The sequence below is a fragment of the Pelodiscus sinensis genome, chromosome 1 (genome assembly GCF_052426305.1).
Source record: "Pelodiscus sinensis isolate ZL-2025 chromosome 1, ASM5242630v1, whole genome shotgun sequence".
In the NCBI taxonomy this organism is placed as follows: domain Eukaryota; kingdom Metazoa; phylum Chordata; order Testudines; family Trionychidae; genus Pelodiscus; species Pelodiscus sinensis.
In genome coordinates this window covers 210,703,399-210,716,141 of record NC_143052.1, presented here as the reverse complement: position 1 = coordinate 210,716,141, position 12,743 = coordinate 210,703,399, and positions in this window count along the sequence as shown.

The following is a 12,743-nucleotide window of genomic DNA, read 5'->3' as shown; positions in this document are numbered from 1 at the left end:
GAATAAGAGATCCTCCGGAAAAGAGCTTATTTTCCGGAGGATCGCGTCCAGACTGGCGCTTTTCTCCAGCTTATCTACAAGCTGGAAAAAGCGGCAGCCATGAAAATGCAAATCCCGCGGGGGATATTTAAATCCCCCGCGGATTTGCCTATTCCAAAGTGCTACATTAGCATCCCTATTACGGAATAGGGGCCAATGTAGATGTAGCCCCAGAGTATGGGGATTCCCTTCCCCTTCCTCCCCTTTCTCACGCCTTCTCACGGAATCTGGAGATTCCCTCTTCCCTTTTCCTTCCTCCTCAACCCTGCACTGCTCCTCACTAGGCCTAGGGTGTCCTCCTTCCCTCCTCCACTCCATGCATGTCGCCTCACAGGGCTAGGCCATGCCCACCTTTTTGAAAATTACAGTCATTTACATAACACATCTACATTTTCCTTTTATTTCCCAACAAAACGCAACCAACCATCTCTTGAGTTACACATCCAAGCAATGCCAGGTAAATCTGCTAGTTGTTTAATGAAAATCAAACAAATTTATATTTCACATTTTTACACATGTAAAATCAACTCCCCAATATTTGGAAGGACCTCTGGGTTTCCATGTTGCCTGAACCATTCTAAGTAAAGCCTTTCTTCTTGTCGTTAACATTTATGCATTTGTATCTGTATCAATATCTAGCTGTATGCATTCCTTGCTTCCTGAATCTTTGCAAGTCTACCTGATACGTCATATGGAACTTTATTATACATTTTCTGGGTTCTAAATAAATCCCTTTATAATGGTACATGGTGCCATTTTCATCGTTGGATGTAACCAGCAAAAAAAAAAAAGTTCAAAAAAATTCAAACTATATGTAGTCTTGTAAATTGTCCTGAAGTATCATTTCCATTATTATCTGGCACAAGCCATGAATGAACATCAAGGATTTCTCTCAAAAATGACAGTAGCTTAACAAATTATGGAACAAGATTTATGTCATAGAGAGGCCAGTTCACTCAAAATGGCTTGCGTGTCTCAATGTGACTGGAGCTACATGCTTTTTCATTTAAGAAGTCAGATTGTTCCCTGAATGCCCTTTCGTAAAGGACATACAGTCTTTATTTTAGACACATATAAAATGTAAATGGTTGTTGTGACACAATAAGGGATGTTGAATGTTCTGGTGCTAAATTGGAATATTCTTGCATTTGATGGCTGATACAAAAATGCCACAATAGTCTATGGCTCAATGTTCTTGGGCTGTTTTTAACTCTCTAGCTTTAAAAAAAAACAAGAGACGAAGAGCCCTCTGAAATGTTTTTATAAAAGCTACATGCAGCCATAATGGACTTACCTTATAACTGCACACAATATTTACCCAAAAAATGTGTTTGAAAGCTAGTGGGTCTTCACAGGCAGTTCAACAACCAAAACTTGCAATGGGGAGTAAGTTCTCAAGGTCTTTTATCAAGAGACTATGCATCAAAACTTTAATATTCAACCAATTCGCTCCATGGAAATCAAAGGACCCTTCTACTAAGGCCTGTTTTACAAATATGGGCCACCCCTGGAGCAATAGTCCATCAAAATCAGCAAATGCTGTGATTTCTGCAATTCACGAGTCCTTTTGATGTAAAAAGCCAAGGCCCTGCAGATGTCAAGGGAGTGTAGTGTTGACTGACATTCCAAAGTGTGCGGTTTCAGATAGAATACGGGTAGAATAATCAGTTCATTTATGTGGAAGGAAGAATTAACCTTAGGTAAGAAGAATGGTTGTGGTCTCAGGATGACCGCTTGTGGTGTAAAGATGGTGTAGGGGGGATTAGCTGAGTTAGCCACTAATTTCCCCACTCTACGATCAGATGTGATAGCTAGGAGGAATACAACTTTCATCATTAAGGTATTAAAGTCACATGCGGCCAAGGGCTCAAATGGTGGACGCATTAGGGTATCTAAGACCATTTCTAAATTCCACACATCTGGAGGTTGTCTGTTCGGGAAAAGGTTGGTGAGGCCTTTAATAAACTTTTTCATAATTGGGAGAAGGGGATATACCCCTCTATAGGCTGGTTAAAGGCTGTAATAGACCATTGTGGCATAAGGGAAGACTTTTGAATGTTGACTATGAGGCCCAAGGCATCGAAGAGAGACCTCGTGATAGTGACAGCTTGTGAGGCTTCCTCGAAGGAAGGGGCTCTGAGGAAGCAGTTGTCTAGATATGGGAAAATAATGATCCCTAGTCAACGAAGAAATGCTGCCACTACAGCTAGTGTTTTGGAGAAAACCCTCAGGACTGACGATAGTCTGAATGGAAGGAACTTGTATTGGTAATGGTTGTTGCCTACTAGGAAATGGAGGAATTGTCTGTGAGCCGGGTGAATCGTAATATGGAAGTAAGCATCCTGTAAATTGAGGGATGCAAAAAAAGTCGTGTTGCTCCAGTGCTGGTATGATTGTTGCTAGTTTCACCATAACTGCTTGCGGAGATATTGATTCAACTGCCGAAGGTCAAGAATGGGTCTCTAACCCTCTGATTTTTTCTGTGTTAGAAAAGAGTGGGAATAAAAACCCCTGCCTTCTAATGCCTCCGGAACCCTCTCTATTGCTCCTATGTCGAGTAAGTGGGCCACCTCTTGTTTGAGAAGAGATTTGTGAGATGGGTCCCTAAAGAGAGTGAGAGGGGGAAGAGTAGAAGGGGGTAGGGATGCGAATGGGATCACGTAGCCTGATGTTATGAGCTGCATGACCTATTGGTCTGATGTTTTTGCAGCCCAACGATGTTGAAAGGGCCTCAAACGATGGTGAAAGAGTGTTTTGGTGACATTGCAGCTGGGCAACAACTGGATGGCTTGCAGTCTCTCAATGTTCCCGTCAAACCTGCTGCTTGTTTGACTGTTGATGGGCTGGTCTAGGCACCTGAAGACGGTGCCTGTGAGGACGCTGTCTTATTCTCTGAAGGTATGTCTACACTATAGCATTATTTCAAAATATCTTATTTCGAAATAGTTAATTCAAAATAAGATATTTCGAAATAACGCATCTACACACAAAATGCATTTTGAAATAGCGTTTTGCTATTTCAAAATAAAGCGTCCACACTGATTAGATGCTGAATCGCATTTAAGGCCAGCTGAAACTGGTTCCAGCAGGGCATCAGGTCAGTAGTTGCTTTGTGTGGCTGCTGCCTGAGGCTATCTGAGGCTTGTGCTTAAAGGGACACCCCTGGACAGCCGATTCTCAGCTTTCCCTGCTTGCTTGCCTACCTCGCGGAGGGTATGTCTACACTACCCCGCTAGTTCGAACTAGCGGGGTAATGTATGCATACCAAACTTGCTAATGAAGCCCGGGATTTGAATTTCCCGGGCTTCATTAGCATAAAGCCGGCGCCGCCATTTTAAAAAGCCGGCTAGTGCGAACCCCGTGCCGCGCGGCTACACGCGGCACGGGCTAGATAGTTCGAACTACGTAGCCATTCCGAACTATCCACGAGGAGTACAGATAGTTCGGAATGGCTACGTAGTTCGAACTATCTAGCCCGTGCCGCGTGTAGCCGCGCGGCACGGGGTTCGCACTAGCCGGCTTTTAAAAATGGCGGCGTCGGCTTTATGCTAATGAAGCCCGGGAAATTCAAATCCCAGGCTTCATTAGCAAGTTCGGTATGCATACATTACCCCGCTAGTTCGAACTAGCGGGGTAGTGTAGACATACCCTGAGGGACAGCAAAGCATTTGTGTCTCTGTCTGCTTTGGTTGCCCTGACTCGGGACACCACAGCACTCGGCACCACGGAGCCAGAGCTGCCCCTGGGCACTCTGGTGCTCATTTTGGATGTCTTGCTGTAAGCCTAGCAGCGATTGCTGGAGTCTGCCTCGCAGCATCTGCTGCAACCCGACCCCCAGGCCCTCTTCCAGACCCTCCTGGGGAATGAGGAGGAGCAGCAGCAGCGCCTGGATACCACCATGCCCCGCCACATCTGGCGTCTGGACATCAGCAGCGACTGGTGGAACCACATCGTCCTGGAATGCTAGGGAAACCAACAGTGGACCCAAAACTTCAGGGTCCAGTGTGAAGACCTGATTGAGATTTGGGGGGAGGCATCCAATGTCCAAGATCTCTGCTCTAGCTGCAGGAACGTGGCTGTCTACAGGTGGATGGCTGACAGCTTGGCCACCAAAGGCCACATGCGCACCCAGGAGCAGGTGCACATGAAAATCAAAAAGCTGTGGCAGGGCCACAGGGGGCAGTTCCCAATCAGGGGCTGACCCAGACCTCTGCCCCTATTATGATGCCCTAGACCTCATCCCGGGGGGTCAGATGGTCCATGCCCCCCAGGTGGTCATCGACCCTGGGGCAGAGAGCCCAGAGCAGGGCACAGAGGAGGAGGAGGAAGACGAGGAGGAGGAGGAGGAAGAAGAGGAGGAGGAGGAGGAGGAGGAGGAGGACAATGGCCAGGAGTCGCAGGAGGCTGGAGGGAGCATGGCACTCACTCAGGACCCCCGAGGCGTCACAGCAGCCATGTCACAGGTGTCATCCGAGGCTGGGGAGGCCTCGACATGTGAGTGCCATCACTGTCCCCTTATGTGGGGCAGGGGAAGGGGGGAGAGGGAGACCAGGGACCGTGCATGTGGACCTTGCTGACCACGGAGCACGCAGCAACCTGTGCATGTGCTGTGCCACCCTGGCTGCCACACAGGGGCCCTGACCTGTTAACCACACGTGTGTATGTATGAAGGCACATGACATGCTCCTGACCCTGGGGAGGGACACTGCACGATGCCCTTCCTCCACAAGCCCCCTCTACACAGAGGCAGGGCACATCTCCCCTCCTCCCTCCACCCCCACACTATATACAGCACAGGGGCATGGGTGCAGTCCCAGGCAAGCTCACACTGCCGGGGATAGCAGGACATTCCGAACATGTCCTGTGTGCAAGCACATTGGCTCTGATGGTGCGGAGACCTGCCGTCCTTGCCTTGCAGAGGGTGGCTGGGCTTCACCCACTGTGTCCCCAGGGAGAACTGACCACTTTTCTTGTTTCACCACAGCCGCAGCAGCTGCGAGTGCAGGGCGCAGCACCCCACCCAGGACATCCTTCCGATCCCCGGGTCAGCAGGCTGACCCGGAACCAGGAGGAGTACCAGTGGCAGCACCTGGGGATCCTGCGAAGGCACTGGGTGCTCCATGAAGACCTGCAGCTGCTCCCCCTCCCGCCTCTTCCTGCCCTCCTCCCTATACGCCCCACCCTCCATACCCACTTCCCCCCTGGGGACGCCGAGGTCCCCACACCCACAGTGCTGGGAGACAGGTGGACCAGCAAGACCCCCAAACCTGAACTTCTCCTCCCCCTTCCTCCTGTTGCCTCCCCTTTCCAGCTCCGTCCTTCCAGGTTTACCCTTCCCCTCTTCCACCCTCTCGCCTCCCCTCTCCTGCCCTCATTCCTCCCCCACTCCAGTTATGTTCAATAAACAGAGTTTATTTTTGGCAACACACGTGAAAGGAGCACTCTGCTCACCTGCCCATTCAAGAGCCATATCACTTTCACTGCTCCTTCGGACACCACACCAGACAAGAGCAAGTCTGTCTCCCCACCTTCAGACAGACCACCTACGCCTACTGGCAACCAACCAGCAGTGGCCCAGCACATCACGGAGGAGAGTGCCTATCTTTCAGATACGGAGGATTCTCACCAACAATCCCCTGATTGGAGGATTCTCACCAACAATCCCCAGATGTGGCCTCCTCTTCCCCCGATGATACTGTATTTCAGGGAAACACCTCACCAACTGATGACCTAAAGGACTTCCAAGAGCTATTCAAAAGGGTCGCTGAAAGCCAGAAGGTCCAACTGAGAGAGGTCCAGCAGAAACAATATCACCTGCTGAGAAACCTGCATCCATCCCACTCATCCAAGGTTGCCCTTCCACTGGACGAGGCAATATTGGAGATCGCCAACGACATTTGGCAAACCCCAGCCTCTGCGCCACCCACCAGCAAAAGGGCAGACAAGAAGTACTTTGTCCCGGCCCAGGGTATGGAGTTCATAGAATCATAGAATAATAGAATAATAGGACTGGAAGGGACCTCAAGAGGTCATCGAGTCCAGCCCCCCGCCCTCAAAGCAGGACCAAGCTCTGTCTACACCATCCCTGACAGATGTCTATCTAACCTGTTCTTAAATATCTCCAGAGAGGGAGATTCCACCACCTCCCTTGGCAATTTATTCCAATATTTGACCACCCTGACAGTTAGGAATTTTTTCCTAATGTCCAATCTAAACCTCCCCTGCTGCACTTTAAGCCCATTACTCCTTGTCCTGTCCTCAGAAACCAAGAGAACAAATTTTCTCCTTCCTTCTTGTGACACCCTTTTAGATATTTGAAAACCGCTATCATGTCCCCCCTTAATCTTCTTTTTTCCAAACTAAAAAAGCCCAGTTCATGAAGCCTGGCTTCATAGGTCATGTTCTCTAAACCTTTAATCATTCTTGTCACTCTTCTCTGTACCCTTTCCAATTTCTCCACATCTTTCTTGAAATGTGGCGCCGAGAACTGGACACAGTACTCCAGCTGAGGCCTAACTAGTGCAGAGTAGAGCGGCAGAATGACTTCACGAGTTTTGCTTACAACACACCTGTTGATACAACCTAGAATCATATTTGCTTTTTTTGCAACAGCATCACACTGTTGACTCATATTCAACTTGTGGTCCACTATGACCCCTAGATCCCTTTCCGCCATGCTCCTTCCTAGACAGTCGCTTCCCATCTTGTATGTATGGAACTGATTGTTCCTTCCTAAGTAGAGCACTTTGCATTTCTCTTTATTAAACCTCATCCTGTTTACCTCTGACCATTTCTCTAACTTGCTAAGGTCATTTTGAATTATGTCCCTATCCTCCAAAGAAGTTGCAACACCACCCAGTTTGGTATCATCTGCAAACTTAATAAGCGTACTCTCTATCCCAATATCTACATCATTGATGAAGATATTGAACAGTACGGGTCCCAAAACAGACCCTTGAGGAACTCCACTTGTTATCCCTTTCCAGCAGGATTTAGAACCGTTAACAACAACTCTCTGACTACGGTTATCCAGCCAATTATGCACCCACCTTACCGTGGCCCTATCTAAGTTATATTTGCCTAGTTTATCAATAAGAACATCATGCGAGACCGTATCAAATGCCTTACTAAAGTCTAGGTATATGACATCCACCGCTTCTCCCTTATCCACAAGGCTCGTTATCCTATCAAAGAAAGCTATCAGATTAGTTTGGCATGACTTGTTCTTCACAAACCTATGCTGGCTATTCCCTATCACTTTATTACCTTCCAAGTGTTTGCATATGATTTCCTTAATTACCTGCTCCATTATCTTCCCAGGGACAGACGTTAAACTGACCAGTCTGTAGTTTCCTGGGTTGTTCTTATTCCCCTTTTAATAGATGGGCACAATATTTGCCCTTTTCCAGTCTTCTGGAATCTCCCCTGTCTGCCATGATTTTTCTAAGATCATAGCTAAAGGCTCAGATACCTCCTCTATCAGCTCCTTGAGTATCCTGGGATGCATTTCATCAGGACCTGGTGACTTGCTGACATCTAACTTTCCTAAGTGATTTTTAACTTGTTCTTTGTGTATCCTGTCTTCTAAACTTACCCTCTCTCTGCTTCTATTCACTATGTTAGGCACACCTCCAGACTTCTCGGTGAAGACCGAAACAAAGAAGTCATTGAGCATCTCTACCATTTCCAAGTTTCCTCTTACTGCTTCTCCCTCACTAAGCAGTGGGCCTACCCTGTCCTTGGTCTTCCTCTTGCTTTTAATGTATTTATAAAAGGTCTTCTTGTTTCCCTTTATGCCGGTAGCTAGTTTGATCTCATTTTGTGCCTTTGCCTTTCTCATCTTGCCCCTGCATTCCCGTGTTACTTGCCTATATTCATCATTTGTTATTTGTCCTAGTTTCCATTTTTTATATGACTCCTTTTTTATTTTGAGATCATGCAAGATCTCCTTGTTAAGCCAAGCTGGTCTTTTGCCATATTTTCTATCTTTCCTACACAGCGGAATTGTTTGCTTTTGGGCCCTTAACAACGTCCCTTTGAAATACTTCCAACTCTCCTCAGTTGTTTTTCCCTTCAGTCTTGCTTCCCATGGGACCTTACCTACAAGTTCTCTGAGCTTATCAAAATCTGCCTTCCTGAAATCCATTACCTCAATTGTGCTGGTCTCCCTTCTACCTTTCCTTAAGATCATGAACTCTATTATTTCATGATCACTGTCCCCTATACTGTCTTCCACTTTCAAGTTCTCAACTAGTTCCTCCCTATTTGTTAAAACCAGATCCAGAACAGCTTCTCCTCTGGTAGCTTTTTCAACCTTCTGAAACAGAAAGTTGTCTCCAATGCAGTCCAGAAACTTATTGGATAGCCTGTGCCCCGCTGTGTTAGTTTCCCAACATATGTCTGGATAGTTGAAGTCCCCCATCACCACCAAATCTTGGGCTTTGGATAGTTTTGTTAATTGTTTAAAAAAGGCCTCATCAACCTCTTCCACCTGGCTAGGTGGCCTGTAGTAGACTCCTAGCATGATATCACCCTCGTTTTTTACCCCTTTTAGCTTAACCCAGAGACTCTCTACACAGCTATCTCCTACATTCATCTTCACTTCAATCCAAGTGTGTACATTTTTAATATACAAGGCAACCCCTCCTTTTTTTTTTTCTGTCTGTCCTTCCTGAGCAAGCCATACCCTTCCATACCAACATTCCAATCATGCGTCCCATCCCACCAGGTTTCTGTAATACCAATCATAGAATCATAGAATCATAGAATAATAGGACTGGAAGGGACCTCGAGAGGTCATCGAGTCCAGCCCCCCGCTCTCAAGGCAGGATCAAGCTCCGTCTACACCATCCCTGACAGATGTCTATCTAACCTGTTCTTAAATATCTCCAGAGAGGGAGATTCCACCACCTCCCTTGGCAATTTATTCCAATATTTGACCACCCTGACAGTTAGGAATTTTTTCCTAATGTCCAATCTAAACCTCCCCTGCTGCACTTTAAGCCCATTACTCCTTGTCCTGTCCTCAGAAACCAAGAGGAACAAATTTTCTCCTTCCTCCTTGTGACACCCTTTTAGATATTTGAAAACCGCTATCATGTCCCCCCTTAATCTTCTTTTTTCCAAATTAAACAAGCCCAGTTCATGAAGCCTGGCTTCATAGGTCATGTTCTCTAGACCTTTAATCATTCTTGTCGCTCTTCTCTGTACCCTTTCCAATTTCTCCACATCTTTCTTGAAATGTGGCGCCCAGAACTGGACACAGTACTCCAGCTGAGGCCTAACTAGTGCAGAATAGAGCGGCAGAATGACTTCACGAGTTTTGCTTACAACACACCTGTTGATACAACCTAGAATCATATTTGCTTTTTTTGCAACAGCATCACACTGTTGACTCATATTCAACTTGTGGTCCACTATGACCCCTAGATCCCTTTCCGCCATGCTCCTTCCTAGACAGTCGCTTCCCATCTTGTATGTATGGAACTGATTGTTCCTTCCTAAGTGGAGCACTTTGCATTTCTCTTTATTAAACCTCATCCTGTTTACCTCTGACCATTTCTCTAACTTGCTAAGGTCCTTTTGAATTATGTCCCTATCCTCCAAAGAAGTCGCAACCCCACCCAGTTTGGTATCATCTGCAAACTTAATAAGAGTACTCTCTATCCCAATATCTACATCATTGATGAAGATATTGAACAGTACGGGTCCCAAAACAGACCCTTGAGGAACTCCACTTGTTATCCCTTTCCAGCAGGATTTAGAACCGTTAACAACAACTCTCTGACTACGGTTATCCAGCCAATTATGCACCCACCTTATCGTGGCCCTATCTAAGTTATATTTGCCTAGTTTATCAATAAGAATATCATGCGAGACCGTATCAAATGCCTTACTAAAGTCTAGGTATATGACATCCACCGCTTCTCCCTTATCCACAAGGCTCGTTATCTTATCAAAGAAAGCTATCAGATTAGTTTGGCATGACTTGTTCTTCACAAACCCATGCTGGCTATTCCCTATCACTTTATTACCTTCCAAGTGTTTGCATATGATTTCCTTAATTACCTGCTCCATTATCTTCCCTGGGACAGACGTTAAACTGACCGGTCTATAATTTCCTGGGTTGTTCTTATTCCCCTTTTTATAGATGGGCACAATATTTGCCCTTCTCCAGTCTTCTGGAATCTCCCCTGTCTGCCATGATTTTTCTAAGATCATAGCTAAAGGCTCAGATACCTCCTCTATCAGCTCCTTGAGTATCCTGGGATGCATTTCATCAGGACCTGGTGACTTGCTGACATCTAACTTTCCTAAGTGATTTTTAACTTGTTCTTTGTGTATCCTATCTTCTAAACTTACCCTCTCTCTGCTTGTATTCACTACGTTAGGCACACCTCCAGACTTCTCGGTGAAGACCGAAACAAAGAAGTCATTGAGCATCTCCGCCATTTCCAAGTTCCCTGTTACTGCTTCTCCCTCCTCGCTAAGCAGTGGGCCTACCCTGTCCTTGGTCTTCCTCTTGCTTTTAATGTATTTATAAAAGGTCTTCTTGTTTCCCTTTATGCCTGTAGCTAGTTTGATCTCATTTTGTGCCTTTGCCTTTCTAATCTTGCCCCTGCATTCCCGTGTTGCTTGCCTATATTCATCCTTTGTTAGTTGTCCTAGTTTCCATTTTTTATATGACTCCTTTTTTATTTTGAGATCATGCAAGATCTCCTTGTTAAGCCAAGCTGGTCTTTTGCCATATTTTCTATCTTTCCTACACAGCGGAATTGTTTGCTTTTGGGCCCTTAACAACGTCCCTTTGAAATACTTCCAACTCTCCTCAGTTGTTTTTCCCTTCAGTCTTGCTTCCCATGGGACCTTACCTACAAGTTCTCTGAGCTTATCAAAATCTGCCTTCCTGAAATCCATAACCTCAATTGTGCTGGTCTCCCTTCTACCTTTCCTTAAGATCATGAACTCTATTATTTCGTGATCACTGTCCCCTATACTGTCTTCCACTTTCAAGTTCTCAACTAGTTCCTCCCTATTTGTTAAAACCAAATCCAGAACAGCTTCTCCTCTGGTAGCTTTTTCAACCTTCTGAAACAGAAAGTTGTCTCCAATGCAGTCCAGAAACGTATTGGATAGCCTGTGCCTCGCTGTGTTAGTTTCCCAACATATGTCTGGATAGTTGAAGTCCCCCATCACCACCAAATCTTGGGCTTTGGATAGTTTTGTTAATTGTTTAAAAAAGGCCTCATCCACCTCTTCCACCTGGCTAGGTGGCCTGTAGTAGACTCCTAGCATGATATCACCCTCGTTTTTTACCCCTTTTAGCTTAACCCAGAGACTCTCTACACAGCTATCTCCCACGTTCATCTCCACTTCAGTCCAAGTGTGTACATTTTTAATATACAAGGCAACCCCTCCTCCCTTTTTTCCCTGTCTGTCCTTCCTGAGCAAGCCATACCCTTCCATACCAATATTCCAATCATGCGTCCCATCCCACCAGGTTTCTGTAATACCAATGATATCATAGTTGTATTTATTGGTTAGCAATTCCAGTTCTTCCTGCTTATTACCCATACTTCTCGCATTTGTATATAGGCATCTAAGATACTGATTTGATCTTGCCTCCCTGTTGTGCCCTGACCCTCCTTTCTCCTTGCCATTATAGGCTGTAGTCCCCCCCATTTCCACCCATTTCCCAGTCCCACACATTCAGCACTTACCTGTGGGCTTTGCTCACCTGTCCCCGTCGAACCTAGTACGCATTGCTGGACTCGGTGACGAAGTTCTACGTACCTTCTTCTCTTTTTCTGGTCTACGGGTCACTGTCACTCCTGAGGTGCCTGGTCTATCACCCATACTCACTCTGGTTGGTGGTAAGGAGCGAGACGGGGAAAGAGTTTTCTTCTTATGTGCCACCGTTGGAGAAGCATGGCGAGATGGCTTCGCCGGAGGGTCTGACTGCGGCTGAAGGGCTTTATCAAACAGTAACATTTTGAGCCGCATTTCTCTTCATGCCCTGGCCATAAGTTTTGAACAGTGGCAACACTTCTGGGGAATGTGCCCCTCTCTGAGACATCTTATAAAAGATGAATGTCCGTCAGAAGCGGGCATGGATTCCTTACATGTTGCATACTTCTTGCATTTCATTTTGAGCCAGGCATTTCAACAATCTAACTAAACCTAATAAACTTTAACTTTTAACTCTTTTTTTTCTGTGAACGCTCTAACAATAAACTCAATAACATTAAGAAGTAATAATAATAACTATATACACATTTTTCTCTCTCCTCTCAGGTCTTGTCAGGATTGACACGAGAGGGAGCTGTTTCTCCATCTGCGCCCAAAGATGGTTAGGAGGAACTTGTGGGAGCTGGACCGTGTGACTGGAAATGGCGAACACCCACAGTGGAGCACCCACAGGGATACTACCCGAAGAAGAAGGGAAGGCTTTTTCGAAAGATCCTGTAAATCTCATTTTTTGAGGTTTACAGGATCTTTCAAAAAGCCTTCTATTTTCGAAAGAACCATGTCTAGACTGCGGTTTTACTTTTGAAATAGCGCTTTTTTGAAAGAGAACCATGATGCGATTATGTAAATGAAGCATGGGAAATTCAAATCCTAACTTCATTTGCAATTTCGAAGTGCCTAATTTACATCCCTCTCTCGAAAGAGGGATGTAATCTAGACACACCCTTACTGACAAC